The 19,249-nt window shown below is 39.6% G+C and overlaps 1 non-coding gene across 1 annotated transcript; it reads left to right on the top strand.

The window, feature by feature from the left end:
- The first annotated feature begins 18,923 nt into the window (after positions 1 to 18,923).
- LOC130984003 (small nucleolar RNA R71) lies at positions 18,924 to 19,027 on the top strand. The gene has a single exon (XR_009087965.1). It is a non-coding gene; the product is annotated as a small nucleolar RNA R71 (small nucleolar RNA).
- Positions 19,028 to 19,249: the final 222 nt, after the last annotated feature.

Raw genomic sequence — 19,249 nt, forward strand, 5'->3', positions numbered from 1 at the left:
AGTGTCTAGGATTATGAAATCAGTAGGGATGTAACGGCCTTCAACCTTTACTAGAATGTCCTCTACTAACCCATAAGCTTGTCTCAATGACTTGTCTGCCAATTGCAATGAGAACAAGGCAGGCTGTACCTCAATGATCCCCAGCTTCTCCATTACAGAGAGTGGCATAAGATTTATCCCTGACACCAGATCACACAGAGCTTTTTCAAAGATCATGGTGCCTATAGTACAAGGTATTAAGAACTTGCCAGGATCTTGTTTCTTTTGAGGTAGAGTTTTCTGAATCCAAGAATCCAGTTCATTAATGAGCAAGGGAGGTTCACTTTCCCAAGTCTCATTACCAAATAACTTGGCATTCAGCTTCATGATAGCTCCTAAATATTGAGAAACTTGCTCTCCAATTACATCTTCATCCTCTTCAGAGGAAGAATAGTCTTCAGAGCTCATGAATGGCAGAAGGAGATTCAATGGAATCTCTATGGTCTCTATATGACCCTCAGGTTCCTTTGGATCCTTAATAGGAAACTCCTTCTTGCTTGAGGGATGTCCCAGGAGGTCTTCCTCACTAGGATTTTCGTCCTCCTCCTCCCTTGTGCATTCGGCCATATTGACTATGTCAATGGCCTTGCACTCTCCTTTTGGATTTTCTTCTGTATTGCTTGGGAGAATACTGGGAGGAGTTTCAATGACTTTCTTACTCAGCTGGCCCACTTGTGCCTCTAAATTTCTAATGGAGGATCTTGTTTCATTCATGAAACTGAAAGTGGCCTTTGACATATCAGAGACTACATTGGCTAAATTAGAAGTGTTTTGTTCAGAATTCTCTGTCTGTTGCTGAGAAGATGATGGATATGGCTTGCTATTGTTCAGCCTATTACGTCCACCATTGTTAAAGCCTTGTTGAGGCTTTTGTTGATCCTTCCATGAGAAATTTGGATGATTTCTCCATGATGAGTTATAGGTGTTTCCATAAGGTTCACCCATGTAATTAACCTCTGCCATGGCAGGGTTCTCAGGATCATAAGCTTCTTCAGAAGCTGCCTCTCTAGTACTGTTGGATGCATGTTGCAATCCATTCAGATTTTGAGAGATCATGTTGACCTGTTGAGTCAACACTTTGTTCTGAGCCAATATGGCATTCAGAACATCAATTTCAAGAACTCCTTTCTTTTGGGGTATCCCATTGTTCACGGAATTCCTCTCAGAAGTGTACATGAATTGGTTGTTTGCAACCATGTCAATGAGTTCTTGAGCCTCTTCAGGCGTTTTCTTCAGGTGAATGGATCCACCTGCAGAATGGTCCAATGACATTTTTGAAAATTCAGAGAGACCATAATAGAATTATCTAAAATGGTCCATTCTGAAAACATGTCAGATGGACATCTTTTGGTCAGCTGCTTGTATCTTTCCCAAGCTTCATAGAGGGATTCACCATCTTTTTGTTTGAAGGTTTGAACATCCACTCTCAGCTTGCTCAGCTTTTGAGGAGGAAAGAATTTATCCAAGAAGGCAGTGACCAGCTTATCCCATGAGTCTAGGCTATCCTTGGGTTGTGAATCCAACCATATTCTAGCTCTGTCTCTTACAGCAAAAGGGAAAAGCATGAGTCTGTAGACTTCAGGATCAACCCCATTCGTCTTTACAGTCTCACAGATCTGCAAGAACTCAGTTAAAAACTGATAAGGATCTTCAGATGGAAGTCCATAAAACTTGCAGTTTTGTTGCATTAATGCAACTAATTGAGGCTTAAGCTCAAAGTTATTGGCTCCAATGGCAGGAATGGAGATGCTTCTTCCATCAAACTTGGACGTTGGTTTTGTGAAGTCACCAAGCATTCTCCTTGCATTATTATTATTATTTTCGGCTGCCATCTCTTTCTCTTGTTCGAAAATTTCTAAAAGGTTGCTTCTGGATTGTTGTAATTTAGCTTCTCTTAATTTTCTCTTCAGAGTCCTTTCAGGTTCTGGATCAATTTCAACAAGAGTGCCTTTATCCCTGTTCCTGCTCATATGAAAGAGAAGAAAACAAGAAAAGAAAGAGGAATCCTCTATGTCACAGTATAGAGATTCCTTTTAGTAGAAAAAGAAAGGGGATAGAAGAATGAAGAAGAGGGTTCGGATTTTTGGATGAAGAGAGGTGAAGAGAAGTGTTAGTAATTAAATAATTAAATAGAAGAAGAGGAGAGGAGGGATGTTTCGAAAATAATTTTTGAAAAGGGGTTAGTGATTTTCGAAAATTAGAGATCAATGTAATTGAAATTAAAATTTGAAACAATTAGTTAATTAAAAAGAATTTTTGAAAAAGAGAGAGATATTTTCGAAAATAGAAGAGAGAGAAGTAGTTAGGTGGTTTTGAAAAAGATAAGAAACAAACAAAAAGTTAGTTAGTTGATTGAAAAATATTTGAAATCAAAATTTAAAAAGATAAGAAGATAAGAGTTTAGATAAGACATTTTGAAATCAAATTTTGAAAAATATAAAATTTTTGAAAAAGATAAAATAAAAGATAAAAAGATTTAATTCAAAAATTTTTAAAATTATTTACTTCACTAACAAGAAACTACAAGATAAGATTCTAGAACTTTAAAGATTGAACCTTTCTTAACAAGAAAGTAACAAACTTCAAATTTTTGAACCAATCACATTAATTATTAGTGAATTTTCAAAAATTAGATGTAAAGATAAGAAAAAGATTTTAAAAATAATTTGAAGTTTTCGAAAATTATATAGAAAAATGAAAAAGATATGATTTTTGAAAAAGATTTTAAAAAGATAAGATTTTTTTTAAAATTGAAATTTTGACTTGACTTGTAAGAAGCAACTAATTGTAAAATTTTTTGACTAAGTCAATCTCAAATTTTCGAAAATTTGGAGGGAAATAAGGAAAAGATATTTTTTTTTATTTTTGAATTTTTAAAGATGAGAGAGAAAAACAACAAAAAATACTCAATGCATAAAATTTTTAGATCAAAACAATGAATGCATGCAAGAATGCTATGAATGTCAAGATGAACACCAAGAACACTTTGAAGATCATGATGAACATCAAGAACATAATTTTGAAAAATTTTTGATGCAAAGAAAACATGCAAGACACCAAACTTAGAAATCTTTAATGCATGGACTCTAACAAACAAAAAATGCACATGAAAAACAAGAAAAGACATAAAACAAGAAATCATCAAGATCAAACAAGAGGACTTATCAAGAACAACTTGAAGATCATGAAGAACACTATGAATGCATGGATTTTTTCGAAAAATGCAAGAAAATATTTTTAAAGCATGCAATTGACACCAAACTTAAAAATTGACTCAAGACTCAAACAAGAAACACAAAATATTTTTGATTTTTTTATGATTTTCTAATTTTTTTGAATTTTTATTAATTTTTTTTTCGAAAATAAAATTTAGGAAAAACGAAAAATAAAAGAAAAAAATTTGAAAAAGATTTTTGAAAAGAAAATTACCTAATCTGAGCAACAAGATGAACCGTCAGTTGTCCATACTCGAACAATCCCCGGCAACGGCGCCAAAAACTTGGTGTTGTTGCCGGATTAAAAACTTGGCACCATTGTGGGTTGGAAACAATTGTTTGAATTGTTGTTCGAAATTGATTGTTCCCCGGCAACGGCGCCAAAAACTTGGTGGACGAAATTGTGATCAATGTTCTAACTATTTTGAGAGAAATCATTATTATGGCACTGGTTGAATTCACAACTCCGTTCAACTAACCAGCAAGTGTACTGGGTCGTCCAAGTAATAAACCTTACGTGAGTAAGGGTCGATCCCACAGAGATTGTTGGTATGAAGCAAGCTATGGTCACCTTGTAAATCTCAGTTAGTGATGACAAGTCATCATATACCCATTTTTCAAGCTAATTTCACTTGTTTTGTTAGCATTTATGCACTTTCTTGTATCCTAAGTAAGTGATTTGGAGTGAAAATGCATAACTTTCTTAAATCAAGCAACCACCATGAAATTAATGATAATTCATGAGGTTTAAGCTAATTTTAATTGAATTTTAATTGATTTATAAGCCTCTTGAATTTAGTGATACTTGGAGTGTTGTTTTGGTTTATTGTAGGTGAAGAAAAGAAAAGAAAAGGAAAAGCGTGGCATAAAAAGTGTAGCACAAGGAAGAAGAAGCGTGGTTTAAGGGAGGAGAAGCGTGCCGCAAGCAAGGAGAAGGCAAACATTGCCCTCCACAAGGGCACACTGCCCTCTAGGAGAGCAACATAAGGTGACCAAGCAAGATGAGGCAACTCTGCCCTGCCCACTCCAAGGGCAGAGCACAAAATGTGCCTTGAAACCAAGAGAAAAAGAACCTTGCCCTGCCCCTGTGGAGGGCAGAATCGGGCTCTCCAAGGAAGAAATTCAAAGCAAAAATGTCACCCATGCATGCCACAAGGATCGAACAAGGGACCATGAGCAAGCTAAGCACTAAGGTTCACTACCGTGCCAAGAAACCAAGAAAATAATTGTAGCGCATGCGTCCGCCCAGTTTCGAACACGGGCCGTGAAGGAAGGGACTTTGCCCTGCCCTTGGCGCGGGCAGGGCAGCATCGTGTGTGTGGCAGCACCATGCACGCACCAATTTTGATCCTGGCGCACCAATTTCCTCCCCTGGCAGCACCAACGCGCGCACTCCACAATTCTGGCGCATCAAACTCTTCCTGCCCTGCCCTTGGCGCGGGCAGGGCAGCATCCTTGCGCACCAACAAGCGCTCCACGCACCATGGCCGCACCAATTCTTGCACCAGGCACCAATTTTCTGCCCTGCCCTCCACAAGGGCAGGGCAGCCTCCTAGGAGTGACTTTTAATGGGCCGAAAAATTCAATTAAATTTCCAATTGAATTCATTTCTTCACCAAATCAAAAGCCCATCCAAATCCCAATATCCAAGAATAGAAAGTGTATAAATAGAAGCTAGTTTGATGTAATTAGGACCTTTAACAACTTTTGAACCTTTGAACTTTTACTTTGGCATTTTTACCTTCACTTTTGAATTTTACCTTTCTTTGGAGCTTTGGCACTTGATCTTGGTGACTTGACTGAGAATTCTGAGAATTGGGGAGGAGAATTGATCTCTCTTCTTTCTCATTCTTGCCTAAGCATTTCTAATCTTCTGTTTTTGAGTTTTGGGTGTGTGAAATTGAGGAAATTCTGTCTCAATTCCCATTCAAACTCTTTTCAATTTGTTTTCTGCATAATTCAATTTAAATTCTGTTCTTCCATTGCTTATTCTTTAATTTTCTGTCAATTGCTTAGATAACTCGGATCTGGGAAGGAAATTGGGTTTTAGGCTCTGCTACCTAAGCCCTTGAATCCTGAGATCACAATTCACTTTGGGTTCTTCTGTGAACCTTGCTGCATTTTATTTCCTTTCTGTTTGAATGCTTATTGCTTCTAATTCAATTTCTGCTCAATCAATTGTTGCAATTTACTTTCTCTTTGTTTAGATTCTGCAATCCCATTCCTCAACCCCTTTACATTCAAGCAATTTATCTTTCTTGCCATTTAAGTTACTGCAATTTAAGTTTCTTGCACTTTAAGTTTCAGTCATTTATTTTCTTGTTCTTTAAGTTTCTGCAAATTTACTTTCCTGTTCTTTAATTTACTGGATTTTTTCCTTCTCCCTTTACATTTACTGTCATTTACTTCTTGTTAAACACAAATCACTCAACCAAAACTTGATTCGCTTGACTAAATCACCCACTAAACTAAAATTGCTCAATCCTTCAATCCCTGTGGGATCGACCTCACTCATGTGAGTTATTATTACTTGATGCGACCCGGTACACTTGCCGGTGAGTTTTGTGTTGGATCGTTTTCCACACATCATGTTTTTGGCGCCGTTGCCGGGGATTGAAATAGATTGACAATGATTAAGTGAAGTGGAGGTCTAGATTAAGCATTTTTTTTTCTTCTTTTCTGTTATTCTAATTCTTACTAACACACTAACTGTTTGAGAAATTGCCCCTATTAACTCACTAACAATTTATCTCAAATAACTGTACCTAATTCTCGAGCGTGTTGTTGTTTGGTCATCTTGATTTTTTGCATATCACAGGAAATCAAGTTCCTACAGACAAAGGGGATCATGACATGAAGCCACCACTCATCACACTCATCAAGAACAATTGTTCTTATGACGGAAATCCATCGGAAGATCCTCAGCAGCACATATCCACCTTTCTAAAGACTTGTAATGCAGTCAAAACTGATGGCTCAAATCATGACACTTATAAGATTCTGTTATTCCCCTTCTCATTAAATGGTGAAGCTGCACAATGGTTTGAAACTTTTCCTCAAGGAAGTATCACTAGTTGGGATGATTTGGTTACCAAATTTCTGGCCAAATTCACCTCATCTAGACAGATCATCCAGCTGAAAAAGGAGGAACATCTATTCACACAAGGGGATGAAGAACCACTTTTCAAGGCATGAGAAAGATACAAGAAAGCTACTGATAAAGTGGGCTTCCGAGCTTTCTATGAAGGATTGACCCCAGAAACAAGAAAAGCAGTGGATTACTTCTCAGATGGCCTACTCAAAGCAACAACAACTGCCCAAGGAATTTCAGACTTCAATGACAAAGAAGTCAACAACCAACACTCATCTGAGAAATCACAGAATGCAATCCCAGAAAAAGAAGTGACGAATATTGAAGGGGCGAATGCGTTCAAGGACCTAAACGGACAAATGCACCATCAAACACAGCAAAATATGGAACTATCTGCTGCAGTGAATGCCAAATTTCCACCATGGAGACCTCATTCTTATCTGAGAATAAGGGAGCCTCAACATCAAGAACAAGGAAGTTTCCACCAGGGCAATCCCATGACCACAACCAAACAACATCTCCCACCCACTAATACCCCCCAAAGCCAATACTCACAACACAGACACTCCCAGACACATTTCAACTGGAGAAGGAACGAGTACCAAAATCACAAACCAAGGGACTTCAATTATAACAACCATAATTTCACAAATCAACAAAAACATCATTACAGCAATAACAACCACTACATGCCACCACGACACCCACCCTTCCTACCTTTAACATGTCATAACCAACCAACCTCACAAGACTCTCAGAGAATCACAAACTTGGAAATCCTAATGGAGAGAATAATGAAACATCAAGAGGAGACAACAAGGAAACAAGAGATGTTAATGAGAGGAATTGAGGAGCAGATAGCTCAACTGGCGAAGTATTTTGCAGAAATGGGTGAGACGAAACCAGATACTTTCTTCAAAACCATTGAAGACAAACCAACCAACAACAAAGATGCTACAAAGAAGGAAGGATGGAAAGGGATCATAGAGGACAATGAGAAAAAACTGGACAAAGGAAGCACCAGCCAAGAAAAACACAACAAGGAATTCTTTCAAGAAGAAGCAGAGGATAGAACTAAAGAAAAGCAAAAAATCCTCACTGGAAAGTTTTCACTAGGGGATCGAGTGATGATCAATATTCAACCCTTGAAGGTGTCCCCACAGTTACTTGAGCACTACATTGTAACTAAGATCCTTCCACAAGAATCTATAGAGGTCATCAAAGAGGAAACCGGAAGGAAGTTCACAGTAAAGAAAGACAAGCTAAGACACTGTGATTTTCAACCTCCATGATTAGCAGAACAGAAGATGTCAAGCTAGTGACAATAAAAGAGCGCTTGTTGGGAGGCAACCCAACCTGAGGTAGTTGTCTTTTTCATAGCTTTTCAATAAAAATGTTGAATAATTGGTATGCATTGCAAGGAGCTAAGTTTGGTGTTGTACACCAAAACAATTTGAGGGAGAATGAAAACTTCTAAGTTTGGTGTTCCACCAAAAATATCATTTAAAAACACATTCTCACCTCTTGCATGATTCTAGCTCAAAGCAATCAAACACATTATTCAACTGTTGAGTTGTTTTCTAGCTTTAATTCCATTAACCTTTAGCAAGGATATATGATTTCAAATATGGTTAACTTGTTGCATCTGAGACAGTGGCAAAACAATTAAGTTTGGTGTTCACACACCAAAACAAATCCTGAAACCACACTCAGTTTATGAACACTAACCATATAACTAAGGGCTTGAGAAGCAAGCAACTTTGAGAACTATGCAGGATATGAGCCAACATTTGAAGACATTATGCATCCTAACTCAAAGAGAACACAACAGAAGGAAAAATCAAAGGGCTGCAACTTCAAAGGTTGTATCTAAAACTTAATCCTTGCTGCTGTGAAATGTTCTGAATCTGGAAACAATTGTATGTCTTGCTAAAGTGTTTATTTAGTTGCAAGTGAAATTGTTAGCCAGAAAAATGCTAAATCTGCATATTGCTTGTATCCATCACTTAGCTTTAAATATTGTTTTGTTTCCCATATGCTTAAATAAAAGAGTTTGGTTTGAATTGAAAAGTGAAATATTCAGTGTTGCATAAGTATGAATGGAAGTTGGTGGTGGTACATGTGTTTGATTAAATGTATAACTCATGAAATAATTGTTGCATAATATCATTCTCATTCAATTGTAAGTTAGCTTGCTGTTACAAAGACTCTTATCAAGAATGAAACAACCCTTGGTAACAAAAACAGAAAGAAAAGAGAAAGAAAAAGCCAAAATGGCAAGAAAAACAAAGAATAAAGGTTGGACACCAATAGCTTGGACCTTAGGACATATGCCTGTGGTGTTCTTGTACTAAGATCTGCTTGGATGAGTAAATTCTAAGGGGTATTTTGAAACCCGGTCACTTAGATCAACTGATTTGGGATGGCCAATTGAAAATCCACAATAAAGAGCAACTTAGATACAAAACATTTAGTTATCCAAAGAGATGCTGGGCATCAATGATCCTAGGAAGAATTAGTGAGCCATGTGTCTGTGGTGGAAAGATGTTGAGCAAAAGAAAAGAAAATAAAGCCAAAGGCTATGCTGCAGCATTTGACACCCAACCTCTAAAAGAATAATAAGCTTGTTAAAGCATTATAAGCCAAGAGGAGTTAGCAAGGGAGTGAGTCAAAAGTGAGCCTTATAACAGCAAGTTTAGCAAGCTTTTGAAGAAAGATATGTATTATGTAACAGGAACAATAACTTGAGTTGTCATTGTCTGCATAAATGCCCCATGGATCAAGTTCTTCTATCTGCATAATAAGGATAATATCCTTTTCTTATTCATTTCATGTACTCTTAGTTTTGATGCTTGCTTGGGGACAAGCAAGATTTAAGTTTGGTGTTGTGATGACAAGTCATCATATACCCATTTTTCAAGCTAATTTCACTTGTTTTGTTAGCATTTATGCACTTTCTTGTATCCTAAGTAAGTGATTTGGAGTGAAAATGCATAACTTTCTTAAATCAAGCAACCACCATGAAATTAATGATAATCCATGAGGTTTAAGCTAATTTTAATTGAATTTTAATTGATTTATAAGCCTCTTGAATTTAGTGATACTTGGAGTGTTGTTTTGGTTTATTGTAGGTGAAGAAAAGAAAAGAAAAGGAAAAGCGTGGCATAAAAAGTGTAGCACAAGGAAGAAGAAGCGTGGTTTAAGGGAGGAGAAGCGTGCCGCAAGCAAGGAGGAGGCAAACATTGCCCTCCACAAGGGCACACTGCCCTCTAGGAGAGCAACATAAGGTGACCAAGCAAGATGAGGCAACTCTGCCCTGCCCACTCCAAGGGCAGAGCACAAAATGTGCCTTGAAACCAAGAGAAAAAGAACCTTGCCCTGCCCTTGTGGAGGGCAGAATCGGGCTCTCCAAGGAAGAAATTCAAAGCAAAAATGTCACCCATGCATGCCACAAGGATCGAACAAGGGACCATGAGCAAGCTAAGCACTAAGGTTCACTACCGTGCCAAGAAACCAAGAAAATAATTGTAGCGGATGCGTCCGCCCAGTTTCGAACACGGGCCGTGAAGGAAGGGACTTTGCCCTGCCCTTGGCGCGGGCAGGGCAGCATCGTGTGTGTGGCAGCACCATGCACGCACCAATTTCGATCCTGGCGCACCAATTTCCTCCCCTGGCAGCACCAACGCGCGCACTCCACAATTCTGGCGCATCAAACTCTTCCTGCCCTGCCCTTGGCGCGGGCAGGGCAGCATCCTTGCGCACCAACAAGCGCTCCACGCACCATGGCCGCACCAATTCTCGCACCATGCACCAATTTTCTGCCCTGCCCTCCACAAGGGCAGGGCAGCCTCCTGGGAGTGACTTTTAATGGGCCGAAAAATTCAATTAAATTTCCAATTGAATTCATTTCTTCACCAAATCAAAAGCCCATCCAAATCCCAATATCCAAGAATAGAAAGTGTATAAATAGAAGCTAGTTTGATGTAATTAGGACCTTTAACAACTTTTGAACCTTTGAACTTTTACTTTGGCATTTTTACCTTCACTTTTGAATTTTACCTTTCTTTGGAGCTTTGGCACTTGATCTTGGTGACTTGACTGAGAATTCTGAGAATTGGGGAGGAGAATTGATCTCTCTTCTTCCTCATTCTTGCCTAAGCATTTCTAATCTTCTGTTTTTGAGTTTTGGGTGTGTGAAATTGAGGAAATTCTGTCTCAATTCCCATTCAAACTCTTTTCAATTTGTTTTCTGCATAATTCAATTTAAATTCTGTTCTTCCATTGCTTATTCTTTAATTTTCTGTCAATTGCTTAGATAACTCGGATCTGGGAAGGAAATTGGGTTTTAGGCTCTGCTACCTAAGCCCTTGAATCCTGAGATCACAATTCACTTTGGGTTCTTCTGTGAACCTTGCTGCATTTTATTTCCTTTCTGTTTGAATGCTTATTGCTTCTAATTCAATTTCTGCTCAATCAATTGTTGCAATTTACTTTCTCTTTGTTTAGATTCTGCAATCCCATTCCTCAACCCCTTTTACATTCAAGCAATTTATCTTTCTTGCCATTTAAGTTACTGCAATTTAAGTTTCTTGCACTTTAAGTTTCAGTCATTTATTTTCTTGTTCTTTAAGTTTCTGCAAATTTACTTTCCTGTTCTTTAATTTACTGCATTTTTCCCTTCTCCCTTTACATTTACTGTCATTTACTTCTTGTTAAACACAAATCACTCAACCAAAACTTGATTCGCTTGACTAAATCACCCACTAAACTAAAATTGCTCAATCCTTCAATCCCTGTGGGATCGACCTCACTCATGTGAGTTATTATTACTTGATACGACCCGGTACACTTGCCGGTGAGTTTTGTGTTGGATCGTATTCCACACATCAAGTTAGGCAGATAAATATTGTTTATGGTTTCGGAAATTAATAATAAGAAAATAGATGAAATAATAAAAGGGATAGAATACTTATGCAGATTCATTGGTGGGAATTTCAGATAAGCGAATGGAGGTACTGTATGGCTCAAGGACGCCTGCTCTCCTATTGCTTCAACTCAATTCTTCTTACTCCTTTCCATGGCAAGTTGTATGTAGGGCATCACCGTTGTCAGTGGCTACATCCCATCCTCTTAGTGAAAATGGTCCTCTGCGGCTGTCACTCGCATGGCTAATCATCTGTCGGTTCTTAATCAGGTTGGAATAGAATCCATTGATTCTTTTGCGCTTGTCATCACGCCCAGCCTTCAGGAGTTTGAAGCTCGTCACAGTCATTCAATCGTAGAATCCTACTCGGAATACCATAGACAAGGTTTAGACTTTCCGGATTCTCATGAATGCCGCCATCTATCTAACTTATACCACGAAGATTCTGTTGGGGAATCTAAGAGATACGCATTCAAGCTCTGTTGCATGTAGAACGGAAGTGGTTGTCAATCACGTGCGTTCATAAGTGAGAATGATAATGAGGGTTATCTAATCATCACATTCATCATGTTCTTGGGTGCGAATGAATATCTTGGAATAAGAATAAGAGAGAATTGAATAAAAGAAAATAGTACTGCATTAATACTTGAGGTACAGCAGAGCTCCACACCCTTAATCTATGGTGTGCAGAAACTCCACCGTTGAAAATACATAAGTAAAAGGTTCAGGCATGGCCGAATGGCCAGCCCCCTAAAACGTGATCAATAGCCTCTTAGGATGAAGAATAAAACAAAACTGAGACCAAAGATTCTTAAAACATTAGTAAATCATCCTATTTATAATAAACTAGCTCCTAGGGTTTACATGAGTAAGTAATTGATGCATAAATCCACTTCCGGGGCCCACTTGGTGTATGCTTGGGCTGAGCTTGATCAATCCACGAGCTGAGGCATCTCTTGGAGTTGAACTCCGAGTTATGACGTGTTTTGGGCGTTCAACTCCGGATCATGACGTTTTTCTGGCGTTTAACTCTAGACAGCAGCATGAACTTGGCGTTTAACGCCAAGTTACGTCGTCAATTTCCGAATAAAGTATGGACTATTATATATTGCTGGAAAGCCCTGGATGTCTACTTTCCAACGCCGTTGAGTGCGCGCCAATTGGAGTTCTGTAGCTCCAAAAAATCCATTTCGAGTGCAGGGAGGTCAGATTCCAACAGCATCAGCAGTCCTTTTGTCAGCCTTTTTTAGAGTTTTGCTCAAATCCTTCAATTTCAGTCAGAATTTACCTGAAATCACAGAAAAACACACAAACTCATAGTAAAGTCCAGAAATGTGAATTTAACATAAAAACTAATGAAAACATCCCTAAAAGTAGCTTGAACTTACTAAAAACTACCTAAAAACAATGCCAAAAAGCGTATAAATTATCCGCTCATCAACTCTCCTTTTGGATTCTCTTCTGTATTGCTTGGGAGAATACTGGGAGAAGTTTCAATAATTTTCTTACTCAGCTGGCCCACTTGTGCCTCCAAATTTCTAATGGAGGACCTTGTTTCACTCATGAAACTTAAAGTGGCCTTTGACAGATCAGAGACTAAATTTGCTAAATTAGAAGGGCTCTGCTCAGAATTCTCTATCTGTTGCTGAGAAGATGATGGAAAAGGCTTGTTATTGCTAAGCTTGTTTCTTCCACCATTATTAAAGCCTTGTTGAGGCTTTTGTTGATCCTTCCATGAGAAATTTGGATGATTTCTCCATGATGAATTATAGGTGTTTCCATAAGGTTCACCCATGTAATTAACCTCTACCATTGCAGGGTTTTCAGGATCATAAGCTTCTTCAGAAGCTGCCTCTTTAGTACTGTTGGATGCATTTTGCCATCCATTCAGACTTTGAGAGATTATGTTGACTTGCTGAGTCAACACTTTGTTCTGAGCCAATATGGCATTCAGAGCATCAATTTCAGGAACTCCCTTCCTCTGAGGCGTCCCACTATTCACGAAATTCCTCTCAGAAGTGTACATGAATTGGTTATTTGCAACGATGTCAATAAGTTCTTGAGCTTTGGTGCGCGAAATTGTGATCACTACACAACTTTGCACAACTAACCAGCAAGTGCACTGGGTCGTCCAAGTAATACCTTACGTGAGTAAGGGTCGATCCCACGGAGATTGTTGGTATGAAGCAAGCTATGGTCACCTTGTAGATCTCAGTCAGGCAGACTCAAATGGGTATAGTGGTATACGAATAAAGCATAAAGATAAAGATAGAGGTACTTATGTAATTCATTGGTAGGAACTTCAGACAAGCGTATGAAGATGCCTTCCCTTCCGTCTCTCTGCTTTCCTACTGTCTTCATCCAATCCTTCTTACTCCTTTCCATGGCAAGCTTGTGTAGGGTTTCACCGTTGTCAGTGGCTACCTCCCATCCTCTCAGTGAAAATGTTCCTATGCTCTGTCACAGCATATGGCTAATCAGCTGTCGGTTCTCGGTCAGGCCGGAATAGAATCCATTGATTCTTTTGCGTCTGTCACTAACGCCCCACCTGCTAGGAGTTTGAAGCACGTCACAGTCATTCAATCATTGAATCCTACTCAGAATACCACAGACAAGGTTTAGACCTTCCGGATTCTCTTGAATGCCGCCATCAGTTCTCGCCTATACCACGAAGACTCTGATCTCACGGAATGGCTGGCTCGTTTGTCAGGCGAGCACTCGGTTGTCAGGCGATCAACCATGCATCGTGTATCAGGAATCCAAGAGATATTCACTAGAGCCTTGATTGCTTGTAGAACAGAAGTGGTTGTCAGTCACCTTGCTCATAGGTAAGAATGATGATGAGTGTCACGGATTATCACATTCATCAAGTTGAAGAACAAGTGATATCTTGGACAAAGAACAAGCGGAATTGAATAGAAGAACAATAGTAATTGCATTAATACTCGAGGTACAGCAGAGCTCCACACCTTAATCTATGGTGTGTAGAAACTCCACCGTTGAAAATACATAAGAACATGGTCTAGGCATGGCCGAATGGCCAGCCTCCCAAAGTGAGTTCAATCATAAAACATGATCAAAAAGCCCTCGATGAAAATACAATAGCAAAAGGTCCTACTTATAGAAAACTAGTAGCCTAGGGTGTACAGAGATGAGTAAATGACATAAAAATCCACTTCCGGGCCCACTTGGTGTGTGCTTGGGCTGAGCAATGAAGAAATTTCGTGTAGAGACTCTTCCTGGAGTTAAACGCCAGCTTTTATGCCAGTTTGGGCGTTTAACTCCCATTTAGGTGCCAGTTCCGGCGTTTAACGCTGGAATTTCTGAGGGTGACTTTGAACGCCGGTTTGGGCCATCAAATCTTGGGCAAAGTATGGACTATCATATTGCTGGAAAGCCCAGGATGTCTACTTTCCAACGCCGTTGAGAGCGCGCCAATTGGGCTTCTGTAGCTCCAGAAAATTCACTTCGAGTGCAGGGAGGTCAGAATCCAACAGCATCTGCAGTCCTTTTCAGTCTCTGGATCAGATTTTTGCTCAGGTCCCTCAATTTCAGCCAGAAAATACCTGAAATCACAGAAAAACACACAAACTCATAGTAAAGTCCAGAAAAGTGAATTTTAACTAAAAACTAATAAAAATATACTAAGAACTCAACTAAAACTACTAAAAACATACTAAAAACAATGCCAAAAAGGCTACAAATTATCCGCTCATCACAACACCAAACTTAAATTGTTGCTTGTCCTCAAGCAACTGAAGATCAAATAAGATAAAAAGAAGAGAATATACTATAGACTCCAAATTATCAATGAAACATAGCTCCAAATTAGATGAGCGGGACTAGTAGCTTTTTGCCTCCGAACAGTTTTGGCATCTCACTTTATCCTTTGAAATTCAGAATGATTGGCTTCTTTAGGAACTCAGAATCCAGATAGTGTTATTGATTCTCCTAGTTAAGTATGATGATTCTTGAACACAGCTACTTATTGAGTCTTGGCCGTGGCCCAAAGCACTCTGTCTTCCAGTATTACCACCGGATACATACATGCCACAGACATATAATTGGGTGAACCTTTTCAGATTGTGACTCAGCTTTGCTAGAGTCCCCAATTAGAGGTGTCCAGGGTTCTTAAGCACACTCTTTTTGCCTTGGATCACAACTTTATTTCTTTCTTTTTCTTTTTCTTTTTCTTTCTCCCCTTTTTTTCGTTTTTCTCCTTCCTTCTTTTTTTTTTTTGTATTCACTGCTTTTTCTTACTTCAAGAATCATTTTTATGATTTTTCAGATCCTCAGTAACATGTCTCCTTTTTCACCATTCTTTCAAGAGCCAACAATTTTAACATTCATGAACAACAAATTCAAAAGACATATGCACTGTTTAAGCATACATTCAGAGAACAAAAGCATTGCCACCACATCAAACTAATTAAGCTAGTTTTAAAGATGAATTCGAAATCCTGTACTTCTTGTTCTTTTGTGATAAAAACAGTTTTCATTTAAGAAAGGTGATGGATTCATAGGACATTCATAACTTTAAGGCATAGACACTAAGACACTAATGATCATAAGACACAAACATGGATAAACATAAAGCATAAATTTTCGAAAAACAAGAAAATAAAGAACAAGGAGATTAAAGAACGGGTCCACCTTAGTGATGGCGGCTTGTTCTTCCTCTTGAAGGTCTTATGGAGTGCTTGAGCTCCTCAATGTCTCTTCCTTGACTTTGTTGCTCCTCTCTCATGATTCTTTGATCTTCTTTAATTTCATGGAGGAGGATGGGATGTTCTTGGTGCTCCACCCTTAGTTGTCCCATGTTGGAACTCAATTCTCCTAGGGAGGTGTTCAGTTGCTCCCAATAGTCTTGTGGAGGAAAGTGCATCCCTTGAGGCATCTCAGGGATCTCATGATGAGAGGGGTCTCTTGTTTGCTCCATCCTTTTCTTAGTGATGGGCTTGAGGTCATGCCTTCTCAGTTGAACTGGCTTCCCTCTTGAATCTCTCTTTCATTGAGCGCCCTCTTCATAAATATCTATGAGGACTTGGTCCAACCTTTGATCAAAGTTGACCCTTCTTCATGGCCACAACTTCATAGAAGTGGTCTTGATGCACCCTTGAGATGAATCTCTCCATCTCCCATGACTCGGAGGAGGAGGCTTTTGCCTTCCCTTTCCTCTTTCTAGAGGTTTCTCCGGCCTTGGATGCGATAAATGGTTATGGAAAAATGAAAAGCAACGCTTTTACCACACCAAACTTAAAAGGTTTGCTCGTCCTCGAGCAAAAGAAGAAAGAAGAGAATAGAAGAAGAAGAAATGGAGGAGAGGGAGATGGCTTTGTGGTTCGGCCAAAAGGGGAAGAAGTAGTGTTTAGGGTGTGTGAAAATGAAGGAGTCAAGATGATAGTGGGATTTGATAGGTGGGGGGTTTTTGGGGAAGAGGTATTGAGGTGATTGGTGAATGGGTGAAGGAGAGAGAGAGAGTGGTGGGGTTGGTGGGGATCCTGTGGGGTCCACAGATCCTGTGGTGTCAAGGAAAAGTCATCCCTGCACCAAATGGCATTCAAAATCACGTTTTGAGCCATTTCTGGCGTTAAACGCCGGGCTGGTGCCCATTCCTGGCGTTTAACGCCAGGTTCTTGCCCTTTTCTGGCGTTTAACGCCAGTCTGGTGCCCCTTTCTGGCGTTAAACGCCCAGAATGGTGCCAGACTGGGCGTTAAACGCCCAACTGCTAGCCTCACTGGCGTTTAAACGCCAGTGGGTTCTTCCTCCAGGGTGTGCTGTTTTTCTTCCTGTTTTTCATTCTGTTTTTGCTTTTTTCATTGATTTTGTGACTTCTTATGATCATCAACCTACAAAAAACATAAAATAACAAAGAGAAATAGATAACATATAACATTGGGTTGCCTCCCAACAAGCGCTTCTTTAATGTCAGTAGCTTGACAGATGGCTCTCATGGAGCCTTACATTTTCTCAGAGCAATGTTGGAACCTCCCAACACCAAACTTAGAGTTTGAATGTGGGGGTTCAACACCAAACTTAGAGTTTGGTTGTGGCCTCCCAACACCAAACTTAGAGTTTGACTGTGGGGGCTCTGTTTGACTCTGATTTGAGAGAAGCTCTTCATGCTTCCTCTCCATGGTGACAGAGGGATATCCTTGAGCCTTAAACACAAAGGATTCTTCATTCACTTGAATGATCAGTTCACCTCTATCAATATCAACCACAGCCTTTGCTGTGGCTAGGAAGGGTCTGCCAAGGATGATGGTTTCATCCATGCACTTCCCAGTCTCTAGGACTATGAAATCAGCAGGGATGTAATGGTTTTCAATCTTCACCAAAACATCCTCTACAAGTCCATGAGCTTGTTTTCTTGAGTTGTCTGCCATCTCTAATGAGATTCTTGCAGCTTGCACCTCAAAGATCCCTAGCTTCTCCATTACAGAGAGAGGCACGAGGTTTACACTTGACCCTAAGTCACACAGAGCCTTCTTGAAGGTCATGGTGCCTATGGTACAAGGTATTGAAAACTTTCCAGGATCTTGTCTCTTTTGAGGTAATTTCTGCCTAGACAAGTCACCCAGTTCTTTGGTGAGCAAAGGAGGTTCATTCTCCCAAGTCTCATTTCCAAATAACTTGTCATTTAGCTTCATGATTGCTCCAAGGTATTTAGCAACTTGCTCTTCAGTGACATACTCATCCTCTTCAGAGGAAGAATACTCATCAGAGCTCATAAAAGGCAGAAGTAAGTCCAGTGGAATCTCTATGGTCTCATTTTGAGCCTCAGATTCCCATGGTTCCTCATTGGGAAACTCAGTGGAGGTCAGTGCACGCCCATTGAGGTCTTCCTCAGTGGCGTTCACTGCCTCTCCTTCCTCTCCAAATTCGGCCATGTTGATGGCCTTGCACTCTCCTTTTGGATTTTCTTCTGTGTTGCTTGGGAGAGTACTAGGAGGGAGTTCAGTAACTTTCTTACTCAGCTGTCCCACTTGTGCCTCCAAATTCCTAATGGAGGACCTTGTTTCAGTCATGAAACTTTGAGTGGTTTTGATTAGATCAGAGACCATAGTTGCTAAGTCAGAGGGGTTCTGCTTAGAATTCTCTGTCTGTTGCTGAGAAGATGATGGAAAAGGCTTGCCATTGCTAAACCTGTTTCTTCCACCATTATTGTTGTTGAAACCTTGTTGAGGTCTCTCTTGATTCTTCCATGAGAAATTTGGGTGATTTCTCCATGAAGAATTATAGGTGTTTCCATAGGGTTCTCCTAGGTAATTCACCTCTTCCATTGAAGGGTTCTCAGGATCATAAGCTTCTTCTTCAGATGAAGCATCCTTAGTACTGCTTGGTGCATTTTGCATTCCAGACAGACTTTGAGAAATCAAATTGACTTGTTGAGTCAATATCTTGTTCTGAGCCAGAATGGCATTCAGAGCATCAATCTCAAGAACTCCTTTCTTCTGATTAGTCCCATTGTTCACAGGATTCCTTTCAGAAGTGTACATGAATTGGTTATTTGCAACCATTTCAATTAGCTCTTGAGCTTCTGCAGGCGTCTTCTTCAAATGAAGAGATCCTCCATCAGAGCTATCCAAAGACATCTTGGATAGTTCAGAGAGACCATCATAGAAAATACCTATGATGCTCCATTCAGAAAGCATGTCAGATGGACATTTTCTGATCAATTGTTTGTATCTTTCCCAAGCTTCATAGAGGGATTCTCCATCCTTTTGTCTGAAGGTTTGGACTTCCACTCTAAGCTTACTCAATTTTTGAGGTGGAAAGAACTTTGCTAAGAAGGCACTGACTAGCTTTTCCCATGAGTCCAGGCTTTCTTTAGGTTGTGAGTCCAACCATGTCCTAGCTCTATCTCTTACAGCAAAAGGGAATAGCATAAGTCTATAGACCTCAGGGTCTACCCCATTAGTCTTGACAGTGTCACAGATTTGCAAGAATTCAGCTAAAAATGATGAGGATCTTCCAAT

This window comes from Arachis stenosperma, chromosome 5 (genome assembly GCF_014773155.1).
Source record: "Arachis stenosperma cultivar V10309 chromosome 5, arast.V10309.gnm1.PFL2, whole genome shotgun sequence".
Classification (NCBI taxonomy): Eukaryota; Viridiplantae; Streptophyta; class Magnoliopsida; order Fabales; family Fabaceae; genus Arachis; species Arachis stenosperma.